The 25,691-nt window shown below is 46.6% G+C and overlaps 1 protein-coding gene across 7 annotated transcripts in view; it reads right to left on the bottom strand.

Annotated features, from left to right (window-relative positions):
• The window catches only part of LOC143942800 (NACHT, LRR and PYD domains-containing protein 3-like), a 415,453-nt gene that overhangs the window by 253,923 nt on the left and 135,839 nt on the right, over positions 1-25,691 (bottom strand). The gene's annotated exons all lie outside the window — the stretch shown is intronic.

Here is a 25,691-nt window from a genome sequence, read left to right as displayed (position 1 = left end):
ATTTCTTGTGACCCGAACAAGCCAGGCAAGTACAAATACCCCCCAAATGACCCCTTTTTGGAAAGTAGACATTCCAAGGTATTTAGTAAGAGGAATAGTGAGCTTTTTGATGTTGTCATTTTTTCCCACAATTCTTTTCAAATTGAAGATTTTTTATTTTATTTGATTTTTGTTCCACAAAATTGTCATTGTAATAGGTTATTTCTCTCACTAGGCATGTGTATACCACAAATAATGCCCCAAAATAAATTTTGCTACTCCTCTTGAGTATTACTATACCACATATGTGGGACTTTTCCACAGTCTGGCCACTTAGAGAGGCCCAACATGCAGGGAGCGCCGTCACATGTTCTAGGAGCATAAATTACACATCTAACTTGTTGACTACTTATTACACTTTTGAAGGCCCTGGAGCACCAGGACAATGACACGTGACACTGACGTGGCACTGATGACAGATGGCACCTATACGTGGCACTGATGACAAATGCCACTAATACGTGGCACTGATGACACGTGGCACTGATGACAGATGGCACTAATATGTGGCACTGATGACAGATGGCGCTCATACGTTGCACTGATGACACGTGGCACTAATACGTAGCACTGATGACACATGGTACTAATACATGGCACTGAGGACAGATGGCACTAATACGTGGCACTGATGACACATGACACTGATGACAGATGGCACTGATACCTGGCATTGATGACATGTGACACTAATAACAGATGGCACGTGACACTGACAGGTGGCACTGATGACAGATGGCACTGATACGTGGCACTGATGACAGATGGCAGTAATATGTGGCACTGATGACATGACACTGATATGGCACTGATGACAGATGGCACCATGTGGCACTGATGACACGTGGCACTGATGTGACACTGATGACAGGTGGCACTGATGATAGATGGCACTTATACGTGGCACTGGGGACAGATGGCACTGGCGACAGGTGGCACTGGGGGCAGGTGGGACTGGGGACAGATGGCACTGACAGGTGGCAGTGGGGGCAGATGGCACTGACAGGTGGCAGTGGGGACAGATGGCAGTGGGGACAGATGAGCACTTTATTTTCATTTTTTTTCACTAACCGCTGCATCTCTGCAGCGATTCAGAGCCGGCGATGAGAGATGATCTCATGTTTACATATGAAATCTCCCATTGGACACGCCGATCTCGCTGTAAACAGCCGCTGTGATTGGCCATTTACAGCGATCCGTGACTGGCTGTGTCCAAGGAACACGGCCAGCACAGAACTTCCCTGATGCGTGCCCACGGCAGCGCACAGAGGGTAAGTAAACAGGAGGACGTCCAGGGACACCCTTCCGGCAGTTAGCATCCAAAAAGAAGGCTATAGCGTGGGCGCGAAGTGGTTAAGGTGCATTATCGCACGTTTACTGCAGTATAATAAGGTGCGTTCTTGTATGTTTCCTGCAGTATATTGGAGGTGCGTTTGTGTACGTTTACTGCAGTATATTACATTTTTACACAGTAAGTCAGGTTGAAAAAAAGTCCATCCAGTTCAACCAAAAAAACATACAATCCCGTATACACACACACACAATCCTACACCCACAGTTGATGCAGAGGAAGGCAAAACAAACAAAAAAACAGCAAAGCATGATCCAATTTGCTCCAGCAGGTAAAAAAATTCCTTCCTGATCCCTTGAGAGGCAATTGGATTTTCCCTCGATCAACTTTACCTATAAATGTTAGTACTCAGTTATATTATGTACATTTAGGAAAGAATCCAGGCCTTTTTTAAAGCAAATCTACTAAGCTGGCCAGAACCATCTCTGGAGGAAGTCTATTCCTCATTTTCACAGCTCTTACTGTGAAGAAACCTTTCCGTATTTGGAGATGAAATCCTTTTTCCTCCAAACCTTAAAGTGAATTACTCACTACCACGTTCACTATATGGACCACTTGTAAGAAGGCTGCCCATAGGCTAGTCTGCATTTGTGGGAGGAGTCTGAGGGGTACATATCCCTCCTCCTCTGCATGTTTTAAGTTACAGAGGAGATCTAGGGCTAGAATTATTGCTCTTGCTCTACCGATCTCGGCGATATCTCACATGTGTGATTTGAACACCATTTTCATATGCGGATGCTACTCACATATGTGTTCGCTTCTGCACGTGAGCTCGGTGGGACGGGGGCATTTAACATTTATTTTACCTTTTATTTTTTATTTTTACACTGTGCTTTTTTTTAAAAAACTTGTCACTTTTATTTCTATTACAGGGAACCAATTGCCTTCTGAAGTCACCTAATTAATAAATAGAGAGTCCACCTGTGTAATTTAATCAAAGTATAAATACAGCTGTTCTGTGAAGCCCTTTATGTTAGAGAATCTTTGTGAGCAAACCGCATCATGAAGGCCAAGGAACACACCAGACAGGTCAGGGATAAAGTTGTGAAGAAGTATAAAGCAGGGTTAAGTTATAAAAAAAATATCCAAAGCTTTGAACATCTCACAGAGTACTGTTCAATCCATCATCTGAAAATGGAAAAAGTATCGCACAACTGCAAACCTACCAAGACATGGCCGTCCACCTAAACTGACTGGCTGGGCAAGGAGAGCATTCATCAGAGAAGCAGCCAAGAGGCCCATGGTAACTCTGGAGGAGCTGCAGAGATCCACAGCTCAGGTGGGAGAATCTGTCCACAGGACAACTATTAGTTGTGTTCTCCACAAATCTGCCCTTTATGGAAGAGTTGCAAGAAGAAAGCCATTGTTGAAATAAAGCCATAAGATGTCCCATTTACAGTTTGCGAGAAGCCATGTGGGGGACACAGCAAACATGTGGAAGAAGCTGCTCTGGTCAGATGAGACCAAAATTTAACTTTTTGGCCTAAAAGCAAAACGCTATGTGTGGTAGAAAACTAACACTGCCCATCACCCTGAACACACCATCCCCACCGTGAAACAAAGTGGTGGCAGCATCTGTTGTGGGGATGCTTTTCTTCAGCAGGGAAAGGGAAGCTGGTCAGAGTTGATGGGAAGATGGATGGAGCCAAATACAGGGCAATCTTAGAAGAAAACCTGTTAGAGTCTGCAAAAGACTTGAGACTGGGGCGGAGGTTCACCTTCCAGCAGGACAACGACCCGAAACATCCAGCCAGAGCTACAATGGAATGGTTTACATCAAAGCATATTCATGTGTTAGAATGGCCCAGTCACAGCCCAGACCTAAATCAAATTGAGAATCTGTGGCAAGACTTGAATATTGCTGTTCACAGACGCTCTCCATCCAATCTGACAGAGCATGAGATATTCTGCAAAGAAGAATGGGCAAAAATGTCCCTCTCTAGATGCGCAAAGCTGGTAGAGACACCCCCAAAAAGACTGGCAGCTGTAATTGCAGCGAAAGGGGGTTCTACAAAGTATTGACTCAGGGGGCGCTATATAAATGCCCCCCCCCCCCACACTTTTCACATATTTATTTGTAAAAAAATAAATTCATAATTTCCCTTCCACTTCATAATTATGTGTCACTTTGTGTATCATATAAAAGCCCAATAAAATACATTTTTGGTTGTAACATGACAAAATGTTAAAAATGTTAAGGGGTATGAATACTTTTTTTAAGGCATTGTATAGTATACTGACATTGTTTATACACACATATATCCATACATATCCAGTGTTTATACAGTGTGTGTGTGTGTGTGTATATATATATATATATATATATATATATATATATATATATATATATATATATATATATACACATACACACACTTTAGTCCATCCGGTGGCCAGTTGTGCATGTGGGTACCGTTAGTACTTTCATGTCTATCATCACATAGAAATCTGGACCCCTGCCTTATGTATTGAATGCTGACCCATGTAGTCCATACATTTTATGTTACCATAGGGAATGCTGGTATTTGTAGCCCTTCTGTTTTTGGTTGTTTTATGTTCATCATCATGAAGATAGCTGGCTCCTTGCCCGAAGAATCAAATGCTGGTATTTGTAGTCCATATACTTCATGTTATCATTATCTTCATATGGTATCTTGGTCATCACTTTTTAGTATTATTTTTTATTATTTTTAATTTTTTTGTTCTTTCCTTGGTCTATGTTCTTTGCTATTTGTGCAGTGTTTTATGTCATCATAATTTGTATTTTTTTTTCAATCCAAAACTTTATTGAAAAAAATTATGGCACATACAAAAATAAAGGGTATCAAATCTGTGACAAATGTGTGTTACATACTTTTCCTTACATGAAATTATTTAGTAACATTTACAAAGGTATACAGTGATGTAGTGGTTAGCACTCTCACCTAGCAGTAAGAAGGTCACTGGTTCAAATCCCAACCATGACGCTACCTGCCTGGAGTTTGCATGTTCTCCCTGTGCCTGCGTGGGTTTCCTCCCACAATCCAAAGACATGCAGGTAGGTTAATTGGCTTCTGGCTTCTGTCCAAAATTGGCCCTAGAATACGAATGGGAACCTTGGATTGTGGGCTCCTTGAGGATAGGGACCATTGTGGGTGTAGCAATGACAGGGGAAAGGACAATTGTGGACACTCATTCAGGTTGAACTGGATGGACTGGTGTCTTTATTCAACCTAACTAACTATGAAACTATGAAACATATAAATGAGATATATCCTGGTTGGTACCAGTCATATGCAAACAATCCCGTATGACAACCTGCTTTAGGGTAATCATCTCTGTCCATCCCTCCAGGCCCACCCAGGGCTCATATCGGTACCCACCAAGAGTCTGTCCGACTATATACACGTTGCAGAATTCTTAAGCCATCTTTCCCAATTTCTTTCAAATTTGGAGGGGCATCCTCTATGGGTGTATATGAGTTTTTTTTTTTATGTGGCAGTATGGCATTAACCTCCGTGATCCAGTGTGAGATATTTGGGGGATCTGGTCTCATCCACACTCTGACAATAACTTTCCGTGCAGAGAATAGCATTTTGTGTAAAAAAAATTTAGTAAATTTATTAGAGTGAGGGTCCTGAAAGATTCCCAGAAGACAGAGTTTTGGCTGAAGTGTTATAGGGGAGCCCATCGTGTCATGTAGGAATCTCACCACTTGTGACCAAAACATCTGGATTTTGGGGCATTTCCACAGAAGATGAAAAAAAGGTGCCAGTTTCTTGGGGCAGATATTGGAATAATTACTTTTATACTTTGAAATTTTGAGCGGTGTGAGATATGCCCTGTGTGTTATGAAGATTTGGGTCAATCGATCAGAAAGTTAGGGAAATACCATTTTACATGTGTCTAGGGCATCACTCCACTCATCGTCTTCTATGGGTCCTATCTCCCCCTCCCACCTATTCTTTATTGCATAGGCCGCCACGGTCATTGGAGGAAGTGACAGCATTGTCAGAAACCATGAAACAGACAGAGACAGAAGTACAATCAAATCACACAAGTTTATTAATAAAAATAAAAAGTTAAATAGAAAAAAAGCATAGTCAAGTATAGCCAGAGTCCAGTAGCCAGATCGGGTAGTCAGCCAGTCACAGACCACAAAGTTCAAGCCTTGGAATAGTATGTGCTCGTTTTGGTGTGAGCTTGGCCTTGACCATGATAAATCCTACACCCACTTCACTGCTGGAATCCGTAGCCTGAAGATAAGCCACGGCGGTGATGGCTTAGTTGGATGCATCAGCGAAGACATGGATCTCTCTTCTTGTGGCATTCTTTAAGGATACTAGGGTATAAGAGCGTGGTATCTGGAGTTGTTCCTGTCAGAAACCATGAAACAGACTGAGACAGAAGTATAATCAAATCACACTTGTTTATTAATAAAAGGTAAATAGAAAAAAGCGTAGTCAAGCATAGCCAGAGTCCAGTAGCCAGATCGGGTAGTCAGCCAGTCCAAAGTTCATTAACCAGATCAGGTAATCAGCCAGGCCGGAAGTCAGGGATCCAAGGTGAGCAACCGCAAGCAGGATAAGAAGCCAGGAGGGATGTCAGCAAGCCAGTCTTTAAAACAAACAGCAGGAAATGGTTCCTTGTGATGTGACCAATGCGAAGGCAAAGGAAAAAGTGATCTGGAAGGCTTTAAATAGGCAGGCCAGATGAGCATCATCGGGAACAGCTGGTAACTGTGAAAAGAGAAGAGAGCTGGCAATTAGCCGACAGCCCAGAGGAGGAAGGGCTAAGCCAGCCCTGACAGTGCCCCCCCTCAATGACCCCTCTCCCTCAGAGGGCCACCGGGCTTGAGGGGAAACAGTCTATGGAACTCACGGAGGAGGACATGGGCATGTACATCAGAGGATGAAACCCAGGAGCGTTCCTCCTGACCGTACCCCTTCCAATGCACCAAGTACTGTATGTGTCCACGGAACCTACGGGAGTCAACAATGGATTGTACCTCATACTCCTCATGGTTCTCAACCTGAATAAGGTGAGGACGTGGCACCGAGTTGGTAAATCGGTTACAGACCGATGGTTTCAATAAAGAGACATGAAACACATTTGAGATGCGCATACTAGGAGGAAGGTCCAACGCGTAAGCTACTGGGTTAATCCTGCGAAGGATACGGAAAGGCCCAATAAACCGAGGTGCAAACTTCAGAGAGGGAACATGAAGCTGGATGTTGCGAGATGACAGCCACACCCTGTCCCCAACCTGGTAGGAAGGTGCAGGCAGGCGTCTGCGGTCAGCATGGAGTCTGTACCCATCATTAGCATGATGCAAAGCCTCCTGGACTTGTACCCAAGTGGAACGAAGACCATGGAGATGCTCCTCTAACGCAGGAATACTCTGCGGAACAAACGAGTCAGTCAACGTGGAAGGTTGGAAACCATAATTCGCCATAAATGGACAAATCAGGAGGCAGAATTCAAGGCACTATTGTGAGCAAACTCTGCCCAAGGTAATAGGTCAGACCAGTTGTTATGATGGTCAGAAATATAGCAAGGTAGGAATTGCTCCAAGGACTGGTTGGCTTGTTCTGCGGCCCCATTAGACTGTGGGTGATACGCAGAAGAGAACGCAAGCTGGATTCCCAACTGTGCACAAAAGGCTCGTCAGAACAGGGAGACAAACTGACTGCCCCTATCCGAGACAATCACCTTGGGTAGCCCATGTAAGCGAAAGATCTCCCAAGCAAAAATGTAAGCCAGTTCCTTAGAGGTGGGCAACTTCTTAAGAGGAATACATTGACACATCTTTGAGAACCGGTCTGTCATGAACTAGAAGTGACCAGAACTAAGTGACTGTGACAGAGTGAACCAGACATAAATAGGTAAAAGTAAGTTTATTAGAGTAAATGCATATAAATGTGAACACACCACCAATACAAACTGAGTGAACAAACCAAACAACCAGACAGTGAAGATAAACAAACAAACCAGCATATGTAGCAAAAGGGAGTACCAGAGTCGTAGTCAAGCCAGGCCAGGGTCATAAATAGGAGGTCAGCAGATGGGGGGACAAGGAGAAAGGGATCAGGTTGCAACAGGTTCAGGAGGCAGGATGCAAGAAACAAGGATCAGGTATCTAGGCTGCAGGTCAGGGCACAAGGACAATACCAGGGCAAGGTGTGTGTGCACTTGCTGGGTATTTATACAATGGCTGCTATCAGTTATGTGACGCCTGACTGCAGAAGGTAATACCTGCTCCACACAGCCAGGATCCCTCTGCTGGTGGACGCCAGTACTGCGGACCAGAGATGACATAATTTAAGCAGGGAAAAGCTCTTCTGACAGCTCCAAACTGCCGGGAGACACCTGCTGGTGGATCTCAGTACTGCACGCCAAATGATTGATATTACCAGTGGAGGGAAACTTTCCTGACACAGTCAACCACCATAAGGATAACAGTGTTGCCTTGGGAGTTGGGCAATTCCACAATGAAATCCATAGACAGGTGAGTCCAGGGCCTCTCTCCATTGGGTATGTGTTGTAGGAGGCCCACTGGAAGGTGTCATGGAGTCTTACTCTGAGCACACAAGGGACAGGCAGCTACGAAGGCAGTAACATCAGCCCGTAGACTAGGCCACCAGAATTGTTGGGAGATGGCCCAAATGAGTTGATTCTTCCCAGGATGGCGAGCTGCCTTGGGAGAATGGTAAGTCTGGAGCACTGCAGTACGGAGACTCTCTGGGACAAAGCAGCGATCACAAGGTTTATCAGGAGGAGCATGGACCTGAGCAGCAAGAATTTTGTCACCCAAAGGAGAAGTAAGACTGGTTCGAACCATATCTAAGATACGATCAGGAGGAATCATAGGAACAGGAACCGACTCCAACTTGGAAGTGGAGGAAAATTGTTGTGACAAGGCATCAGCCCTTACATTCTTAGTACCGGGTAAGAAAGAGACAATGTAATTAAAGCTCGAAAAAAGAAAAGAGCCCATCGCGCCCTTCTGGGAGAGAGTTGCATAGCCTCAGACAAGACTGTAAGATTCCTATGGTCAGTAAGAATAAGAACGGGCACAGTGGTACCTTCAAGGAGATGTCTCCATTCTTTCAGGGCTAAAATTATCGCCAACAGCTCTCTGTCACCAGTCTCATAATTGCACTCAGCAGGTGACAATTTCATGGAAAAGTAGCCACACGGATGCATAGCGCTCTCAGAGTTAGGACGTTGAGACAGAAGGGTGCCAACTCCAGTCTCAGAAGCATCAACTTCTAGGATAAAAAGCAATGTAGGATCAGGATGTGCCAACACAGGAGCAGAAACAAAGGCAGCCTTGAGAGTCTCAAAGGCCTTAATGGACTCTGGAGACCAACTCTGTGAGTTACCATCCTTTCTGGTCATATCAGTCAGAGGCTTGACCAGAGACAAGAAGTTACAAATAAACTTCCAATAGTTGACAAAGCCCAGGAAACGCTGCAGAGGACGTAAACCCACGGGTCGAGGCCACTGTAGGACTGCCGACAGTTTCACTGGGTCCATCGAAAAACCAGCAGTGGAAATGAGGAATGTAACCTGTTCCTTGTGATGTGACCAACGCGAAGGCAAAGGAAAAAGTGAGCTGGAAGGCTTTAAATAGGCAGGTCAGACGAGCATCATCGGGAACAGCTGGTAACTGTGGAAAGAGAAGAGAGCTGGCAATTAGCCGACAGCTGAGTGGCCAGCCCAGAGGAGGAAGGGCTAAGCCAGCCCTGACAGTTCCAAAGCATTTAGAGACTGTTTCCAGGATTCCCATCTTTGTTGTTTCTCCTTGGGTAAGGGGGCATCCGAGTTTTCCGAGGTAAGTTGTCTTAGCAGTATCTTACCCTGAATAGTGAGAGGTGCTATGAAACCCAACGGATCATAAATGCTGTTCACTGTAGACAAAACTCCTCCTTTTGTGAAAGGCTTGTCACAGACTGATGCTTGAAATGTGAATGTGTCTTGCTCAACATTCCAAAGCAATCTAAGACTGCGTTGCGTAACGGAAAGGTCAGATCCTAGTTGGAATTTCTTCAAACTGATAGCATAGTCATCAGAAGGAAAGGCTCTCATGACCTTGTCGCTGTTGGAGACTATTTTGTGAAGTCTGAGGTTTGTCATGGCGAGCACGTTCTGGGCTCTAGTGAGAAGGTCAATGGTTTCTTCTTCCGTAGGCAGAGATTACATAGAAATTCCTTTTGAAAAACTGTCAAGCATCGGATCCAAATTCTTTCACACCCACATGAGCTGTTTTCCTTAGTCCATAAATTGCTACTGCAGAAGAAGGACTGTTACCAAAAACATGTACCTTCATCCGGTAGTCCATGACTTCATCATTGACATTATTGCGGTACCATCAGAACCTGAGGAAGATTCTACAGTATTTACGGATGATGAAACAGTGGAACATTTGCTGAATGTCAGCCATAACAGCAATTGGCTCTTGTCTGAAGTGAAGTAAAACTCCTAAAAGATTGTTGTTCAGATTAGGCCCAGTGAGAATATTGTGATTGAGTGAAACACCTTCATGACGAGCGCTTGAGTCAAAGACCACCCTAATCTGATCAGGTTTGCGAGGATGGTAGACACCAAACCATGGTAGGTACCAACATTCTTCTCCTTCCTTTAGAGGAGGTGCAGGCTCAGTGTCACGTACCTAATGGTAGAGCCCGGAATGCAATGAGAGGCCTCTTGTGTACTTCTGACTCAGGAACCCCTGGTAGAGCAGACAGGGGCTCAGGAGTACAAAGAGGCACAAGTGCCTGACTGGTAGCTGATGTAGAGAGCTGGATACTGTAGACAGCAGAGAGGTGTACTTTAGTCCAGAAGCAGGCAGAAGACTGGATATGACAGACAGCAGGGAGGTGCACTGTAGTCCCGCAGCAGGTCACAAGCAGAAGGCTGCATGTGGCAGACAGCAGGGAGGTGCACTGTAGTCCACCAACAGGATACAAGCAGAAGGTTGGATGTGGCAGACAGCAGGAAGGTGCACTGTAGTCCAGCAGCATGACACAAGCAGAAGGCTAGATGGTGAAGACAGGGCGGGTCAAACACAGACAGATCAAGTACAGGAATGGTATACAAAAGAGTAGTCAAAGTTCAAGCCAGGATCAGAGGCGACAGCAAGCAGGGAGATCAGGAACCAGCCAAGTCAGATAAGGATCAGGTAAGTAGAATAATGGATAGAAGGGGTCTCAGTAAACGCTGTAGGCCGGACAGCAAGGCTTTAGCCCCCTTTAAATAATGCATCTGGCACCAAGTGCTGTCACAAGGTGCACCAATATTCACGCTATTGTGCGTGCACCTAATGGCCCTTCTGCACACAGGTATTCTCCTGACACCCAGATTGCTGGAATGCTTGCTGGGATGCTTTTCCCTCAGTCTGATCTCTCCCAAATACCTTCTGCATAAAGTCCACAAAGTGCCTTTTCATCTCAGGCTTCCAGTTCAAACTGCGTTGTAAAGAAACAAACCATGATTCTGCATGTCCCCTGTTTGGCAGTCTCTTACTTTCTCTTTCTACAAAATGGTAGAGGTGCTACCCAACTGTTGGAATCATCTTGGTAGAACTCTTTACTCATGGTTTTCAAGAATTCTTTGTCTTCCATGGTAGCTGCCAACTCATTGTCTTTAGTGGTTACCTCGAACACTGTGCTGCCATCCCAGAAATGAAGGGCTTCCTTATCGTCTTGTATGATGTGCTGTTGTGCACTTTTTCAAACAGTCTATCTTTCACATTATATTGATGTGGTTGTTGTGCAGAACAAGTAGTCCGTCCGTTTGACAGGACGTGTGTTTTAAAGGAAGAGACCGAGTAAGACCTTCTGCCTTTCTTTCGACAGACATTGCCTATGATGACCCAGCCTAGATCCAGACACTGAGCAAATTGTGCATCATGTGGACCACTGATTTGATGATGAACCTTGTGCACTCTTAAGATGTCTCAACTGAGTAACAGCAGGATATCAACACTTTTGTCGAGGATTGGTATTTGGTCAGCTATGTCCTTCAAGTGAGAATGGTGAAAAGCAGCTTCAGGAGTAGGGATCTCCTATTTGTTGCTTTGGATTTGGTTGCACTCAGTGATAGTGGGCAAGAATATTTCCACATTGTCATTCAGGGGAGCAACTACAAAACCGCTGGCTCTCCTACCCAAGACTTCTGCAATGCCGGCACAAGTGATCAGGGTATAAGGTAGAGCATCTCCTGTTATATTCAACAATTCAAAAAAAAACTGTGTTCTTGCAAGAGATCTGTTGCTCTGCTCATTCAGAATAGTATACAGTCTTATGGCCTTTTAAGGTTGACCTTTGGGGTATACAACCAAGCAAATCTTTGCACAGGATTTGTCACAGAGTACTTCTCCACAGACTTCTGTACATGTAGAGAGCCCTAAGGTGGAAGGTACTGTTTGATCTGTGTGCTCCCTGCCTTGCCTCAGGAAGATTGTTTGTGAGTGTAGTAGAGTTGTGTGGATATCAATGAAGAGCTTGTACATGGTCATCACTGTCACACTCTATACATTTGATGATAGCTTTACAGTCCTTTGGAAAGTGTTCTGTGGAGGCACAGCATTTGTAGCAAATTCCAAATGTCTTTAAAAGTTCCTTGCGTTCTTGTAGGGTTTTCTTTCTGAAGCTGATACATTTCTTAAGTGGATGTGGTTTGTTATGTATCGGACATTAGCGATTTGGATTCTCAATTTTCTTGATTTGATCAGTCTTTTTGAGAACTGTAGCAGGTGCAGGTAGAACATTAGTCCTTTTCACTAACACTGGACCTCTATGGTCTCTGTGTGTCATACGTGTGTTCATAGATCTTGGAAAGAGTTACAGTCACCATATGAGAAACTTGGGTCATTCTTAGTGACTGCAATTCTTTTGATGAACTCGCAGAAGTAGGAAAAAGGAGTAAAGGCAACTTTATGATTTTCCTTATACTTTGATCCAAGCATTGTCCATTTTCTTGAATGCCATATGGTAGCTTGAGAAAAATAGGGTTGATGCCACGAGCGGTGTCAAGGTAACTGAGACCAGGAAAGTTGATGTCCGCCTTAGCAAGTTGAAGCTCTAATAGATCATCACTGAGTTCTTGAAACTTTAGACGGCCTCTGGGCTGCCAAAGGTACGTTCATGTCTGTCCCAAGCAGAATTAAGGCCTGCAGTGGGGTTGTCAATGTGAACTGCTTTGGGCCTTTCGATATGTTCAGTTGATTGGGGACCTAGCCATCTGATGAGCAGATCTAATTCCTCTGTGGCATTGATGTCTAGGTTACTCATAGTGGCCTTAAAGGTGGATTTCCAGCCTCTGTAATTTTCAGGCTTGTCATCAATCTTGGCGAGGCCTGTCTTTGTGAGCTCTCTGCAGAGCATGTATTTAGCAAACTGGGACATGTCTGTGCTCTCAGACTTTAGATGCATGACTGCAACTGCAACAGAGTTAGTTGTGATGGCTGGTGCATTGACATTAAGGGACTTGGGAACATATGTTGGTGCAAAGGCATTCAATGCTGGAACTGGCTTAAAGTTCATCGACATGTTGGTTTGTAGCTGTAGATTAGTGCGCTTGCCAGGAGGTACTTGGTTAGTGCCAAAGTAAGGTGGTCTGTTATGTGCATACCAGTGTCTGCTGCTTGCTGAGATGCTGAAGTCTGGTGTACTGGAAGATATAAAGGCAAATTGTCTTGAGGTAAAATAGGTGAAGATAAGAGACTTTGAGTGCTTTGGTTGCTATGACAGGGAGTTGGCGCTCTGCAGAGGTATGTGAATAATCTGAGGCATAAGATACAACTGAATGTCTGCAACTGTTGTCTCTTTCGATTTCACTAGTGGCTTGTTCTAAGACCCTTAACCTTGCCATGGCTGTGGCATGCTCACATTGTTTTTCCAAAACATCCATTCTGCTTTCTGGAGTGGAGCTTCAGTTTCCATTTCTGCTTTCTTTTGGGCGAAAGCTGCCTGAATTTTAGAAGCTTCAGCATCTGCATGGGCCTTTATGAGTTGTTGACTGAGTGCAGAAGATCTTGATTGTAAAGATTTGGAAGATCTTGTGGCGCATAGAGTAGATGCAGAGTGATAAGATCTGGATTAATGAAGCTGTGTTATTCTCACTTCTGCCTTTGTCTTTGTTTGCACCACTAAATTGTCTTTCAAGAATGAGCTCCTCAAATCCCTTTAATTCTTCCAATTACCCTTGAGTGTTGTACCGCTTTAAGAGATCAGTATATTTAACACACAGTCTTTGATAACTCTTATAAGCAACATTCAATTGCTTGATAGGGCCCTCTAGTTGTAATGGCTCATGAGATTGTTGGGACAGAGCTGAAATGCTTTTAACAGTATTAGACCAAAAGTCATTGATATTAAACAGCAGTTCTTCTTTGTCAGCTTTAAGATTCTCTTGCACTTTCCAGGTTAGTTTTTCCCTTTGGTTTGATTCAGGGTTTAATTCCTCATCTGGAAGGAGTACTAAACCTGGCTGTGCATCCCCAGATTGCATATTATCTTGCTTAACCACTTACAGACCGGACCATTTTGATGGTCAAAGACCAGACCCCTTTTTGCGATTCGGCACTGCGTCGCTTTAACTGACAATTGCGCGGTCGTGCGACGTGGCTCCCAAACAAAATTTACGTCCTTTTTTTCCCACAAATAGAGCTTTCTTTTGGTGGTATTTGATCACCCCTGCAGTTTTTATTTTTTGCGCTATAAACAAAAATAGAGCGACAATTTTGAAAAAAAAACACATTATTTTTTACTTTTTTTTATAATAAATATCCCCCAAAAATATAAAAAAAACATTTTTTTCCCTCGGTTTAGGCCGATACGTATTCTTCTACATATTTTTGGTAAAAAAAAAAATTGCAATAAGCGATTATTGATTGGTTTGCGCAAAAGTTATAGCGTTTACAAAATAGGGATAGTTTTATAGCATTTTTATTAATATTTTTTATTATTTTTTTTTTACTAGTAATGGCGGCGATCAGTGATTTTTATTGTGACTGCGACATTGTGGGGGACCCATTGGACATTTTTGACACATTTTTGGGACCATTGTCATTAATACAGCAATCACTGCTATATAAATGCAGTGATTCCTGTGTAAATGACACTGGCAGTGAAGGGGTTAACCAGTGGGTGGCAGTGTAGGGGTTAAGTGTTCCTAGGGGTGTGTTACTAACTGTGGGGGGGTTGGGCTTTCATTTAGTGAACACTGATCTTTGCTCCGATCACATGGAACAGAGATCAGCGTCACTAGTTGCTAGGCAGAATGGAGAAATGCTGTTTACACGGCATTTCCTCCATTCAGCCGTCCCGTGAGACGATCGCGTGTATGCCCGCAGCGATCGAGTCCGCGGGTCCCGCGAGCGGACTCACGGGGGTCCCGACCAACGCGGGAGCGTGCCGCCGCGCGCGCGCTCCCGATGGCAGGGCGGCATTGAAGATTGGACGTACATGTACGCCAATATGCCTGCCCGTGCCCTTCTGTCGACGTACATCGTCGTGCGCTGGTCGGGAACCGGTTAAACATCTTAACAAGGAGGGGGTTTATAGTACATTTTTCCAGCAGCAGCAGAGAAATGTATCAATTTGCTGTGTCTTAGATCAGATTTCTAAGGCCCCTTGCACACGAGACGCCGGTGCAAACTCTGCTGGACACATGCTGAAACCGGCGTTTAGAAACGCCCGTTTTGCCAAGATTTTTACTGCGATTTAGTGGCGTTTTACTGCGTTTGCATCTAGAAGCGTTTAGTTAAGCTAACAACATAGACACTCCCCACCTGCCACAAGTTGTGGATTGTCCACTTGCCACATCACCTTCCACATCTCTTGCCACATCACCTGCCATGTCACTTGCCACGTCACCTGCCACAAGTTGTGGATTGTCCACTTGCCACAAGTTGTGGACTGTCCACTTGCCATGTCACCTGCCACAAGTTGTGGATTGTCCACTTGCCACATCACTTGCCACGTCACTTGCCACAAGTTGTGGATTGTCCACTTGCCATGTCACCTGCCACGTCACCTGCCACAAGTTGTGGATCGTCCACTTGCCACGTCACTTGCCACAAGTTGTGGATTGTCCACTTGCCACGTCAGGTTGTGGATTGTCCACTTGCCATGTCACCTGCCACAAGTTGTGGATTGTCCACTTGCCCCATCACCTGCCACAAGTTGTGGATTGTCCACTTGCCACGTCACCTGCCACGTCACCTACCACAAGTTGTGGATTGTCCACTTGCCACGTCACGTGCCACGTCACCTGCCACAAGTTGCTGATTGTCCACTTGCCACGTCACCTGCCACAAGTTGTGGATTGTCCACTTGCCACAAGTTGTGGATTGTCCACTTGCCACGTCACTTGCCACTTCACCTGCCATGTCACTTGCTACAAGTTGTGGATTGTCCACTTGCCACATCACTTGCCACCTGCCATGTCACTTGCCACAAGTTGTGGATTGTCCACTTGCCAGGTCACTTTCCACCTGCCATGTCACTTGCCACAAGTTGTGGATTGTCCACTTGCAATTGCTTAAAATATTTTTTAATGGTTTTTCTTCATTTGCCATCATTTTTGAGATTTTTAATGTAAAAAAAATAGGTCACCTTTAAAAACGCTTATAAAACGAAAAATGCGTCCCTGTCATTGCAGCCAGAGAGAGCATCGAGTCAACATTTCAAGGAAGAAGAGGAGCAGAAGAGAAGAGAAGGCAGCGGCGACAACAGAAGACCGGCCACCGCTAGTAAAAGACCTGGAAGAAGGAAGCAATGGCCCGGCAAGAAGAATCGAAGAGGGGGACAAGACCCCCGAAGTCGGAAGAGGAGGCAGCGGCGACAGAAGACCGGGCCACCGCTAGTAAAAGAGCTGGGAGAAGAAAGCAGAGGCCAGGCAAGAAGAACCGAAGAGGGGGACAAGACCCCCGAAGTTGGAAGAAGACCCCCGGCCGGTGACAAAGAAGAAAGCTGGGCTTCTCCGCTAGTAAAAGAGCTAGCAGAAGATAGCGGAGGAGTCCGGTGAGAAGACCGCCATGATGGAAGGAGACCCCCGGAGCTGTGCAATAATGGGATTTTTATATACAGCTTACCTGTAAAATCCTTTTCTTGAGAGTACATCACGGGACACAGGAGCTTCATTACATAGTGGGTTATATAGGCACCTCTGGTGATTGGACACTGGTTGACCCCAATTAAGGAGAATTCCTCCCCTATATAACCCCTCCCATACGGGAGGCACCTCAGTTTTGTAGCAAAGCAATAAGAAACCACGTAAAACCCAAGAGGGGCGGGAGCCCTGTATCCCATGATGTACTCTCAAGAAAAGGATTTTACAGGTAAGCTGTATATAAAAATCCCATTTTCTTGATTATACATCACGGGACACAGTGGGATGTCCCATAGCAATGCTCAGATTCAGGGGAGGGAGACACAGATCATAATTATAGACTGCCAGGGACCGGAGGATCTAAACTGCAGTCTGCAGTACACTGCGCCCGAAGGCGATATCCTCTTGCCCTCTGACATCCACCTGATAGAATCTGGTGAATGTGTGGACTGATGACCAAGAATCTTCCCCTTTACACTATAGGCCTGAGAAATAACCTGTCTAATCCACCTTGAGAGAGTGGATTTTGATGCTGCCTGGCCCTTCCTAGGGCCTTCCGGCAAAATAAACAAGCAATCAGTTTTCCTTATCTGAGCAATTGCTTGAAGATTAATACTGATTGCTCTAACCACATCCAAAGTGTGCAAAGATTCTTCTTCTGCGGACTGTGTGTCCGGAAAAAAGGATGGTAGGATTACGTCTTGATTCAAATGGAATCCCGAAACCACCTTAGGTAGAAAGGACCTGTTGGGACGCATGACCACCCGGTCCTTATGAATAATTAGATACAGCTCCTTGCTGGAAAGAGCTGCCAGTTCTGATACTCTTCTAGCCGTGGATATGGCTACAAAGAAGACCAATTTTTTAGTCAGGAGAACTATTGAAGCCAGATGCAAAGGTTCAAATGGTTGCCCCTGCAAAGCCGAGAGAACCAAATTCAGATCCCATGGGCATACCGGACTTTTGACTGGCGGTCTTATCCGCATGGCCCCTGGATGAAAGCCCGCACCAGGGAATGCGATGCAAGTGGCTTCTGAAAAAACACTGACAGGGCCGAAATCTGCACCTTGATCGTGCTTATGGCCAAATTCATTTCTAGGCCTGACTGGAGAAAGGCCAAGATCCTGCTAATGACATACTTTCTAGGATGCCATTTCCTGAGTTCACACCAGGAAACATATGCCCTCCAGATTTTGTAATAAATAAGCCTGGAGGCCGGCTTTCTGGCATTGACCAGAGTAGAAAGGACTGGCCCCAAAAGGCCACGGTCTCTCAGAATGTGGGTCTCAGCAGCCAAACCGTAAAAATTCAGACTGCGTAAAGCAGGATGGTAGATTGGACCCTGTGAGAGCAGATCTGGCCAGAGAGGGAGGATCCATGGCCTGCCTACTGCCAGCTTCATGATCTCTGCGTACCATGGTCACCTGGGCCAAGCCGGGGCCACCAAAAGGACCGACTTTGTCTCCCTCTTGACTCTTCCCAGGAACCGCGACAGAAGCGGGCTCGGGGGGAAGGCATAGATCAGATTGTACTGATCCCAGGGAACTGTCAGAGCATCTGACCCCTGAGCAAGTGTATCTCTTGTCCTTGACACAAAATTGTCCAGTTTCCTGTTGAACCTGGATGCAAACAGATCTACGTCTGGAGTACCCCACCTGCGACATATGTTCTGAAACACGTCGGGGTGCAGAGCTCATTCTCCTGGGCACAACTGCTGGCGGCTCAGAAAATCCGCCTGCCAATTTTCCACTCCTGGAATGAAGACTGCAGAAAGACACGGAACATGCTTTTCTGCCCAGACAAGTATGCGATTCACCTCTTTTTGGGCCACCAGACTCCTGGTACCGCCCTGGTGATTGATATAAGCCACTGCTGTGGCATTGTCGGACTGAACCCGAACCGGGAGACCTCGTAGTCTGTAAGACCACTTTATGAGAGCCATATAAACTGCCCGGATCTCCAAGATATTTATGGGCAATAGCTTCTCGATCGCAGACCATTGCCCTGCGAGCACATCTCCTCCAATACTGCTCCCCAGCCTGACAGGCTGGCATCTGTTGTGATAATCTTCCATGGAAGAGGAAGAAAAGTTTTGCCCTTCAGCAAATTCTTGGTTTGTAACCACCAGACGAGACTCTTGCATGTCCCTGGGGATAGACGCATAGGAAGATCCAAGGCTTGGGGCTTCCTGTTCCAAGCCGCAAGGATGCATCTTTGCAGAGGCCTTGAGTGGAACTGGGCGAATGGGACGGCCTCGAAGGAGGCGACCATTTTCCCTAACAGTCTCATGCACAACCAAATGGGGGAAGATCTTCTGCCCAGAATAAGGTGCACCAGATCCCCAATGGCCAAGGCCTTTGGCCTTGGAAGAAACACCTTGCCCTGAGCGGTGTTGATGATCATGCCCAGGTATTCCAACCTGGTGGCAGGCTGTAGGGACGATCTTTCTAGGTTTATGATCCAACTTAGGCGTTCCAGGTGTTCTAGCATTCTGGTGAAGCTGCGGTTCAGGAACGCTGCTGTTTTCTCCATGAGAAGCAAATCGTCTAGATAAGCCATGACAGCTATACCCTGAGCTCTTAGGTTTGCTAAGAGAGGGTCCAGAATCTTTGTGAAGACTCGAGGGGCCGTAGCAAGCCCGAACGGCAAGGCCACAAATTGAAAATGGCGCCGCTCTACCGCGAACCTTAGAAATTTTTGGTGTGCGGGAAAATTTGGCACATGGAGATATGCATCTTTGATATCTATTGATGCCATAAATTCTCCCCCTTGCAGGGAGGAGACCACAGTGCGAATTGACTGCATTCGGAAGGACCGGATGCGTAAAAACCGGTTCAGATCCTTCAGATCGAAGATAGGTCTGACACTTCCATTTGGCTTTGGAATGGTGAAGAGATTTGAGTAAAACCCTGAACCCTGTTCTTTTGGGTCCACTTCTATTATCACCCCTTGGGATAGTAAGTGATCTAAGGCCCGAAATAGCGGTTTTTGCTTTACTGGATCCTTGACCTTAGAAAGCGAGAAGGTGGAATCTCCTGAAACTCTAGCCTGTAGCCCAAAGATACCGAAGAGATCAACCACTTGTCCCGGATCTCTAACCGCCAGGCTCCTGCAAATCGCAGGAGCCTTCCCCCCACTCGGCCGAGCGGGGGCGCCCCTTCACAAGGAAGCTTTTGGGCTCTGCTTGGCAGGCTTTCGCCCCCAAGTCTTTTCCTGTCCCTGGGCTCGGCCCTGAGCCTTTCCTGTAGAGGAGGGTTGAGAAGGCCGTCGCCACTGCTTAGAGCTTGATGCTCCGGGAGAGAGAGCACGCCTGAATGCAGGACGCTTGCTCCTTTTGACTGGAAGGAGAGTAGATTTACCCCCTGAAATTTTTTGGACGAATTTGTCTAATTCTTCTCCAAACAAACGTTCCCATTTAAAAGGGAACCCAATCAAATGCTTCTTGCATGACAGCTCAGCTGCCCAATTTTTTAGCCATAGGGCTCTTCACATGTGTACCAACATGAGGGACAAACGTGATGCTTGTTGGACAGAATCCAAAATCACATCAATCATGAAACACAGACTATGAGGTAGTTCTGCATAGTTTTCTACTTCCACACTGGGAAGGAGCCCAAGCATCTGCTTAACCTGTTCCTTGAGGAACTAACACAACCCGACGGCTGCGACTGTAGGTTGCACCACAGTGCCAGTCATGGAAAAGGAGGCTTTTAATAAGGTTTCCAGCTTCTTATTAGTTGGATCCTTAAATACTTAAGCATTATCCAAGGGACAAGTCAGGTTTTTATTCACGCAAGAAACAGCCGCCTCAACAGATGGGACCCCCCCACTTCTTGGTGAAACTTTCCTCCAGAGGATAATGCATAGAAAACCTTTTAGGAGGAGCAAACAGTTTATCGGGATGTCCCCAATCCTCATACAACAATTCATCCATTAAGGGATGAATTGGAAAGGAATAGGCAGTCTGTGGGGCTTTCCTGACTCCCAGGGAAGAAAAAGAGGACGTAGTGACTTCAGCAGCAGGCATTCTGAATGTGGTACGCACCAATTCAGTATAATACTGCACCTGTTTTCTGAGTGCCTGGGAGGAGGGGACTCTCTCCTCTTCCTCTGATTCATCTGACTGCTCATGATCCCTGTCCCAAGATAGGAATCTCTCCTCATTGTCAGAAGTGTCATCTGAAAGAGGAATCTCAGCAGAGGGAGGGGATCTACCCCTTTTCCTGCTATATTTCAGGGAAGCAGAAATAAAATTCATGATTCTCCCTTCAAAACCCTCCAATGTAGCCTTAAGGGAGTCCTCAGTGACATAAACCAGGGCTGGGACATTAGGAGAGGCCGCAAAACCTGACAGGGGCACTGACTCGTCTTGAGAGGCTGGCTCCAGTCTTGCGGGGGGGGGGGGGGTGATGGTAACTTACAGGCACTTTTAGAACCCCTGGACCTAGGCGGTGATTTACCAGTGCCCTTGTTACCTCCCCCTGAGACCCTCTTATGAGGAGACATAGTCCTAAGCTACAAAGCAGAGGTACTAGTACAAAGTGCAATCACTGTTGTGCTTAAAGTCTCACAATAAATATATATGCTTAAACTGCACAACCTGATGCTGAGTAGGTGTCTAAGGTTTGCCTGGATCCAATCCCTTGGGATGCTTGCTGCCCACAGCTCCTGTGTCTCCACTTACAGCCCCCTGATGCTCTGGGCTTTTTTAAAACTGCCGCCTGCGCAGTACAGCGCCGTGCACACCAACGTGCACGGCTCACAACCACACTCCCCCCTATTCCATTAGGCCGGGAATGTGCCCGGCGTACGTACACGAGGACCGCGGGATCCAGGGGGGGAAAGGAGAACTCCACCGGAGCTGCGTGGGACCCCCAGACTATGTGGGACCCCTGTGTTACCTTGTTGTGGCAGGGATTGCAGTGGAGACGTGAGACAGCTGGAGAACCAGGCTTCACTGAGCGTCCCTGTCCCTGCCGCAGGAATTGCTGAACCAGACAAATTCCAGCCTTCACCCATCACGGCGGGCAGTGTTAGCCAACCTTCAGGTTTATCTGGGGCTCTTTCTCGGAAGAGCCTCCTACCTGGACCATGTAAAAAGCTCTGCCAGAAACTTTTGTGTGCTCTGTGTAAACAGTACACCAAGTCTGGTTTTCCCAGAGCCCAGTCTTCCAAAGGAGAGGACTTACAGGCCAAACCTCGCTTCTTCGGCTGACGAGGCCCGGGTACCATACCATCTTGGGAGTCAAATATTGGCCCGAGGTATGGAATCGGTTTGTTGTAGCCCTTGGGCCCCTGTAGGGACCTGCATAGAGCTAAAGTTTTATGTGACCAACCAACATAGACACTGGCGAAAAAACTGAGGTGCCTCCCATATGGCAGGGGTTATATAGGGGAGGAATTCTCCTTAATTGGGGTCAACCAGTGTCCAATCACCAGAGGTGCCTATATAACCCATTATGTAATGAAGCTCCTGTGTCCCGTGATGTATGATCAAGAAAAATTATTTTAAAACTTCGAGTTGTGTTTTATTTAAATTTTTTCCCCAGGTGAATGGGTAGGGGTACATTTTACCCCATACTCATTCACATAGGGTGGGGGGGGGCGGTATCTGGGGGCTCCCAGAGTCCGAAAAGCCCCCCGCCCGCAGACCCCAACAACCAATGGCCAGAGTTGTCGGGAAGAGGCCCTTATCCTCATCAACATGGGGACAAGGTGCTTTTGGGTGGGGGGGGCTGCAGGGCCCCCCTTCCCCAAAGCACCCCCCATTCTTGAGGGCACACGGCCTGGTACAGCTCAGGAAGGGGGTGTTTTTTCACAGTAGGGCTTCCCCTTTAATTCCATACCAGGTGACGGGGCAGGTGAGATGTCAATCTCGCCGCCGAAGGCGGCAACACTGACTTCCTTTGCTAGTTCTGTCTACCTGGAAACACGTTAAAAATTAATGGACTTTCGGGGGGCGCATGCGCGGCGCGGAACGAGGCAGAAGCTAAGACTCGGAGCTCCCGGGACAGCGGAGAATAATTAACACTCCCCAGGACGATCCGGACCGTCTACCGGCCCGTAAACAACATCACTCTCCTGCGGGACCACTCGTGCATGCCGACGTCCAAGAAAGGCAAGCGGAAAACCGCTCAACGCTCTCTGACGGCCTATCTCCTACGGACCACGGACAGACAAGAAATGTCCCAAGATGGCGCCCAGACCCCCATGGCTGAGGAGGCCTCGCGGCCGGCGGGCTCACTCAAAGGTACGGGAGACACTCACTTAACCAAAGCGGACCTAGAGGACAGCCTAGCTAACATGTATGACAGGCTAGCGAAGAAATTCCAAGCGGAGCTGCGCAAATCCACAAGCGTGTTATCGCAGGAGATGGCGGCCCTTGGAAATAGGACAGATCTCCTGGAGGTTAAACACGACGAACTTCATCTGGCCTATTTGGATTTGCGAAGGGACCATGAGCTGCTCGGGGACACGGTCGTTCAGCTTCAAAACCACCTGGAGGACCTGGATAACCGCAACAGGAGGAATAACGTTCGGGTGCGAGGGATCCCTGAATCGGTGACTGACCTCCCCGTTACGATCGTTCGCCTGTTTCAACTACTGCTTCCGAACCAACCTAACGAAGCCTTTACATGCGATCGTTTACACCGAGCGCTGAGACCTAAACCTCCCCCCGAGAAACCACCCAGGGATATTGTATTATGTCTCAAGGACTATCTTATAAAGGAGGAAATCCTTCGTGCCTCACGTAACACGCCACGCATTCAACTGGATGGTGCCTCCGTCCAGATCTACCCTGATATTTCTCCGGCTACGCTGGAGAAGCGAAGAAAGATGAAGGAAGTTACCTCTACCTTGCAGACGGCTCAAATACGGTACTGTTGGGGCTTCCCATTTAAATTGATCGTACCTCACAACGGCTCCACTCACATCGCCTCTACGGTTGCCGAAGGCAAAGAAATTTTCGGTGAAGCTGGGTCTCTTGGAGGGACAACGTACACCCCGACACCCGTCGACACCACGTCCATCCCCCATTTGGGCTACGCCATCGCCTCAGAGGGACAGACGGTCTCGCAGACTTCAGCCACTACCAGATGTTTGACGTCACGGTCGCCTCTCCATAATTCACTAAGAGGGCATTCCTTTGACTGGTTTCGTTTTACTTCGAACTTTCCTGAGTCCCCATTCCCTTATGCCCCGCATGGACTCGGCTCATTTTTCTCTCTTTTTTTTGTTTTTGTTTTTTTGTTTTCTCCATGTCCCCGGAGGCTGAGAGAGGTGACTTTGGTGTTGTGGTTTCTCTCCTGAGTCTCCTCTCCTCTGATATTTGGAGCAGCGCTCCCCCCCTTCCATACCTGCACACCATTCCCCACACGTCCTCGGTCCCAGGGCTCTGGGTACTGTATCGGTGGACTTTATCCACCACCGATTTGACTCTCTGATCTTTAGCGCCCTTTACCTATTGTGGGGCATGTGTGGAGCGGGTGGCAGTTGGGCCGCAAGGCTCATTATTTACAAATTATTCTTGATCTGGCTGGATTTTCCACCCAGACCCCATAGAGTGTTAAGTTTTTTTTTTGCGTTTATGTTTATTTGTTTTGCTGACTTCACGACTGGTTTTGATTTCTCTGAAAGTAACCTCGAGGCTGATGGATTTCCGTTTAGCAGCGGACCTCCTGACGGCCTTGTATACACTAATTTGGGCCTGGTGATAGCCGCTGGGGGCTCCTCTGGTTCTGGACTCTACTATGGGGTTCCTAGCTCACCCTGTAATTCACGCGCACGTATGCGATTACAATTTGGATACCATGGGTCTCAGCGTTATTTCGGATAATGTGAGGGGCTTTAATTCCCCCCACAAACGGAGGAAGGCCTTCCGCTATTATAAGCAGATTGGTGCGGACATTATTATGCTGCAGGAGACGCACTTTTCCTCGGGGGCCTGCCCTACATTTTTTGATAAGTCGTACAAACTACGCTACACTACTTCCTTTGAGTCCAGGACCAGAGGAGTGGCAATCTTTATTCGTAATACTGTTCAGTTTGAACCTTCACATGTGTTTAAAGACCAAGATAGCAGATTTCTTATTGTTCAGGGTACGTTGCAGGGCAAAGAAATTACGATTGCTAATTTGTACGCCCCAAACACTGCACAGGGAGCCTTCTATCATTTATTCCTGCGTACTCTTGACAGATATATTTCTCCTCATCTCATAGTGGGAGGAGATTTTAATTTAGTGGCAAATCCCGCGGGGGACAGGAGCAAAACTTCACATAGCGCCAAGGCGTTCCCTAAATTCCTCACTAAATCATTTGATAGATTACAACTCATCGACACCTGGAGGGCCCTGAACATTGGCGTTAGGGAATATACACACTACTCCCATCCTCATGATAGTTACGCTAGATTAGATTACATTTTTGCCTCTCCAGTTCTGTTAGCCAATTCCGCACACACCACTATTCACCCATGCCCATGGTCTGACCATCAAGTTGTGGCCTTCCATACCTCACATGTAGGCCTTTCCCCTTCTCTTGCGTCCTGGCGGATGAATGATTCCCTACTGTCAGACCCCACCACATATGCTCTGATTGAGAACCACTTGACGGACTACTTTACTATCAATGACACTCCTGACATTTCACCCCAGGTCCTTTGGACTGCCCATAAAGCGGTTCTTCGAGGCCACTTAATTGAAATAGCAGTCACTAGGAAGAAACAAAACACTGCTAGGATCTAGGCCCTTACACGCGATCTTCGTGTCCTTTACCAGTCCCATACACAGACTCATTCCGCGGATGTCCTCTCCCTGATTAATCAAAAAAGGACCGAATTGGACACTATCCTCTCGGAGCGCACGGAGAAGTCGCTTCGGTGGTCAAAAACTAGGTTTTTGCTACACAGCAATACTGCCTCCAGGATGTTCTCCTGCAAATTGCACCAATCCCTACAACCTGCTCATGTTTACAAATTAAGAAATGACTCGGGTAATCTTGTTTCGCACCCTAACGACGTATTGAAAATTTTCTCCTCTTTCTACCGTGACCTGTTATCCCCCCCCTCGCAACACATGCCCAATAACATGGGTCATTGGTTGGACTCATTGGTTGGACTCTATCCCTCTCCCATCTCCCTCTCCCATCTCTTTCGGACTCACAACTGACTACACTAAACGCCCCCTGCACTGACCAAGAGGTA

Source organism: Lithobates pipiens, unplaced genomic scaffold (assembly GCF_037356315.1).
Source record: "Lithobates pipiens isolate NorthernLeopardFrog02 unplaced genomic scaffold, aLitPip1_a1.2 Scaffold_30, whole genome shotgun sequence".
Taxonomy (NCBI): domain Eukaryota; kingdom Metazoa; phylum Chordata; class Amphibia; order Anura; family Ranidae; genus Lithobates; species Lithobates pipiens.
The sequence above is the reverse complement of the archived record's forward strand: the minus strand, read 5'-3'. Positions and strand labels throughout refer to the sequence as shown.